This window comes from Martes martes (genome assembly GCF_963455335.1).
Source record: "Martes martes genome assembly, chromosome: 9".
NCBI classification, from domain to species: domain Eukaryota; kingdom Metazoa; phylum Chordata; class Mammalia; order Carnivora; family Mustelidae; genus Martes; species Martes martes.
Genome location: NC_137896.1, coordinates 10,818,697 through 10,823,721, shown reverse-complemented (window position 1 = coordinate 10,823,721; position 5,025 = coordinate 10,818,697).

The following is a 5,025-nucleotide window of genomic DNA, read 5'->3' as shown; positions in this document are numbered from 1 at the left end:
ATTAAAGTCTACTTTTTTTTATAGAAGGGTGAGTGTTTTACAGGCCTTCAGGGAGGGAGGAGGTGGCAGGGATTCATGGAGCTCAGATCATTCCTGATGGGCTTAAATCCTGTCCTCTTAAACATGATGTGGCTTTGGACCAGTGACTTCAACTGTCAGGGACCTTATTTGTACAAATGGGTTTCCTCTGAGCCTGGGTGTCCTGTCTGATGCAGAGGGTGGGAAACACCTGCAGGCCAGTGAGCAGCAGGGGGCTGTGTGTAGGTTCCTTGCACTTCTGACGTCGTGACCTGGATTTATTCTCTCATCCTTCCATTTTGAGGCTGACCAGGCCCACAGGGTGAGAAGCCAGCTCCCTGGGTCTTGTCAACTGGACAGGCTGCTGGGCTTTGCCCCAGCACTGCAGGTCGTTCGGGGATGGATTGACTGCTTCTCCGAGATGCGGGAGTGGATTACAGTGAGCAAGAAGGGGACAGAGGATGTCCTTCCTGTTTCCAAGGGCTCTGGGCCCCACTCTGGCCTCCCTGTCGGACCCACACCTCTGTCTGGCCGCTGGGTACCAAATGGCCTTTGATGCAAGGAAATTGGCTGGCCGGAGCCGAGAGGGTGAGAAGCCAGGCCAAAGGGTAGGGGTCATTCAGCTTCCTGCTCGAGGACGGACGGGAAGACGGTCAGCTTGTGTCCTGGGCTGGGATAATTCACTCCTGGCTGGCTGTCACGGTGACCTCACCTCTGGGGCCCTCCTGGGGCCAGGAGAAAATGAGTGTCCTTTTTGAGCACAAAAGGTGCTGAAGGTGCCAGTTTCCTGCGGGGAGCTGAGCAGGCGTTGCAGGCGTCCCAGAGCTCCCGAGCCCCACAGTCAAGCCGGGGGTGGGGGGAGCTTCATGTTCCAAAGGAGAGATGATTCTTTCTTCTAAACAGGAAATGGTGACCCGCAGGCCGGGAGCAGCCCTTAATGACTTGCAGCTTTCCTCCCAAAAGAAAAAAAAAAGTTCTCTAACAATCGCCAAATTGTAGCTGGCCTCCCTGAAGGGAAGTTAGGGAGTTGCGGTGGGGGGGGGGGCGATGGGGGTTGGGCACCAATTTGCTGAAGGCCTACTGTGTCCCCGTCCGTGGGCTGTCACGTACAGGCACCCACAGTAGGTGCTGACAGCAACTGGTGAGGGGATAAATGACTTCACACACTCCTGGGACGGGGAATGGGGCAGGTCTCGTGGAGACCCCTCCCCAGCATCTAAAATGGGGTGTACCATGCTCTGATCCTCCTGGGAGTTAGGGATGCCTGGGTTGTGCCCCTGTCAGGGCCTAGAACAAGGCTCTTCCCCCTGGAAACCCCAGTTTCTGCCTCTACAAAATGGGGGCCATGAGGGCCCTGCCTTCCTCCCCAGAGCCTGGAAAGGGGCTTTCAGTCAGTCGTGATGAATATCATGTGTGCCAGGCCCTGTTCTAGGCCCCCGGGCGCAGCCGTGAGCAGACAGTCCTCCGTGCAGTCACGGAGCTTAGGTTCTAGCGAGGGAGATAGCAAACAAACAAGTGACTAACTAAACGAGTCTAGACGCTCAGATAGAATTAGAGGGATCCATGGGGCAGGCTCTCTTGATAAGCCAGAGCCCGCGCTGCACTGACTTTCCAGTGGAAACCTGAAGGAGGAGAAAGTTCAGGCGTCAAGGGAGCATGGAATGAAAAGACTTGGAGGCTGGAACGAACTTGCTCTCTGCAGAGAAAGACCAGGGTGGGTGGAGCTAGGGGGACAGCGTGGGACCAGTGAGGCTCCCACATCCTGCAGAGTGAGTGTGCGGCGTGAGGAGTCGGATTTTAGTCCAGCCTCTGGCAACCAGGGGCACCAAAGCAGGGGAATGATGAAGCCTGCTCGACTGGTATTCGGGATCCCCCGGCTCCTGGAGGAGAGCGCACTTAGTGGAGTTAGGGGAGGCGAGAAACACTGGGAGCCCTGAGGCCCCGGCAGAAAAGATGCTGGCCTGATTCAGGGTGATGGAGCCTATGGGGCTAAAGGCTCATTCAAGGGGCACGGTGCCCGGGGTGCACACCTGAGCGCTTATGGGCGAGGGTTATTTGGGGCTATTAAAAAGGGATGTTGGCTCCCAGGGGCTGAGGTAGGGATAGGGATCAAAGGAATGAGGAGTGTCCCTATGTCCCGATATGGAACAGTCCCCACTTAGCCACATTGCTAAGCGAAAAAAGTCACCTGCTGTACATGTTCCTTTTTGCGGGAAGAAGAAGAGGTGGAAATAAACATGTTCTTCATTCCTGTTTGTATTTACATATGGAAGCTCTGGAAGGATTTACAATAAAATATTAAAGCATTTCTCTAGGGAGTCACAGGAGGAGGAATGGGGCTGCCGAGACAAAGGAAAAGAAGCAGGGAGACGGTTTTTTAGATTTTTTTTATTATTATTTTAACGACTTCTTTTTTCAAAAAAGAAATCTCTACACCCAGTGTGGTGCTCGTACTCACATCCCGGAGATCAAGCGTCGTGTGCTCTATGGCGAGGCCCAGTTTTTTAGATTTTTAAAACATGTTTACTTTGCAATAATTTAACCTGACAGAAAAGTTGGAAGAAAAGCACAACAAACGGGGATCTTTCATATGGATTCTGGAAAATATCGAACATTTCTCCTGCTTATGTCTTCTCTCTGTGCATGGTTACACGTACCGACACACTATTTACTCCGGAGTCATTTGAGAGTAAGTTGCAGACATGATGTCCCCTGGACTATTACACATTGAAGCATGGATTTTTAAGGACAAGAACATTCTCTCCTACAAGCATAGTCCAATGGTGGAAATCAGGAAATCGAGCCTTGGTGCTACACTATTGTCTAGGGCACAGACATCATCAAGTTTCTGGACCGTCCCAGGGACATCCCCCCACAGCCCGTTGGGTATGGAGTGAGATCCAGGGTCACACACTTGTCCTGTCTCCTTATTCTCCTTTATTCTGGGATAAATGGTCTTTTCTTGGTCTTCCATGATTTCGAAGCTCCTGAAGTGTTCAGGCCAGGTGTGCTATAGAATGTCCCCCAATTTATGGGCCCAGCACGCTTCCGCTGTGCAACTCTGCTAGAATGTCCCCCAACTTAGACTTTCCTGATGCTTCCTAGCGGTTTCACTTGGGCAATGCGCTCTCGGCAGAACCACAGATCTGGTGTTGTGTCTTTCTCAGCGCAAGGTATCTCGAGGCCTGTGAGGTCCGCCTGCCCCATTAATGGTGACATCAGCTTGGGCCACTTGGTTAAGGAGCTGTCTGCCGGGATCAAGTTCCTCTTTTTCCCCTTTTGTACTTAATCTGTATCTTGTGGGGAGACATTCCGAGACCATGTGAATATCCCGTTACTCCTCAAACTTCCACCCACGGCTCTTAGCCCTCACTGGCGATTTTCACCTAAATCAATTACTACTGTGGTGGCTGCCGAGTGGTGATTTTCTAGCTCTTCTGTTTTTACTGGTCAGCTTTCTCCTGTAGGGCAGAGCTTGCCCCCTCTGTCTGGGCCGCAGCTCCGAGCTGCAGGGTTGCCAGAGATTGGGTGGGAACCAGCAGGGGCTGGTGGGGCCATTCGATCCTCCCCTGGGCTCTTCTTTATAAAATAAGTCCAGGAAATAAACCGATGGCTACGCAGTGTCCAGGCAGGCAGGGCTGGGCCCGGGCCACCTCGGGCACATCTGGGCCCCATTAGGGACCCGGCGGTTACTTATGGGCGTCCCTTGAGCTGGGATGGGGGTACTCTGGCAAGCGGGAAGCCGGGTCCTTCCTGCTCCTCTTTGTTTTTCCGATTGTTAATGTCACATGTTATAGGAGTTTACTCTTCAATTTAAAAGAAAGAGGAATGATTAGATCTGAGCTTCTTTGACATGTGACTAGCACACCTTCTCCCAGTGCCTCTACTGTGCAAAGAGCTCAGTGTGTATCTGTCTAAATAAAAAAATACACATATTTACATGTGCACATGCTCCAATCTCAGCGACAGAAAAGCCAGAGTCCTCCCCATGGCCCACAGGTGCTGACTCCTTCTGGCCCCAGCACCTCTGCCTCAGCCCCTCCCCCATGCCCTCACTCCCTCCACTCTACCGGGCCCTCTGTCACCTCAGGGCCTTTGCACTCACCTCCTCTCCTCCCGTCCCTCTCTGGTTTGCACCCAGTGTCTTCCCTGTTGAGATTTTTCTCCAAATCACTTGTCACCATCCGACAAACCATATTTTCACTGTTCACAGTTTCCGTGTTGACCGTCTTGCCCACCAGAATGTCTGCTCCCTGCGAGTGGAAACATTGTCTGCTCTGCTCACTGTCCAATCGCTGATGCCTCGTGTCTCTTGTGCAGGAGGTGCACACTTGGTAAAATTTTGCTGAATGGTGAATGAACACATGTGTGCCCCTAGGAAATACAGAATGGCCACCACACTTATGGGGCGCTTTCTATGTGCTGGGTACCATGCTGAGCACCTCACACGGATTGACTCATTAAACTTACACAGCCGACTCAAGAAAGAGAAAACCAAGGCACAGAGAGGTTAAGTAACTGGCCCGGGGTCACAGAGCAAAAAAGTGGCAGAGCTGAGTCAAACTTTGACTTCTTTTTTTACTGTTGTCATTTTGCTCCTTCTACCTTTGGGGTCGGTGTGATTACAACTTTTTAAATTGCAGTAGAACAGAGTCTGAGTCTTTATCTTGGCCTGCCCAGCAGCTCTGGCACAGAGGGGCCCATTTTGTTCCCAGTCTTCTAAAAAAAAACCCCACACACCCTTCTCCAGCCAGTAGACAGCCAAAAGTGTGTGGCGATATGGGAGAGAGGTGGACAGGGAAAAGAGAGCTCTGGGGGTGGGGTGCGTGGCCCCTGCAGACCAGGAGAGAGGCTTCCAGACTAGGAGCTTCACGAGGGTGGGACCACCCACCCGGTCTGATTCCCCCGTGCGCTGTGGGCCTTGGACGCACTCTGGGCACCCCCAAGTGGCTGTTCTATTCTTTCCTTGCCCCTCCTAGCTTGTGGTCGCTCTCAGAGATCCTGACG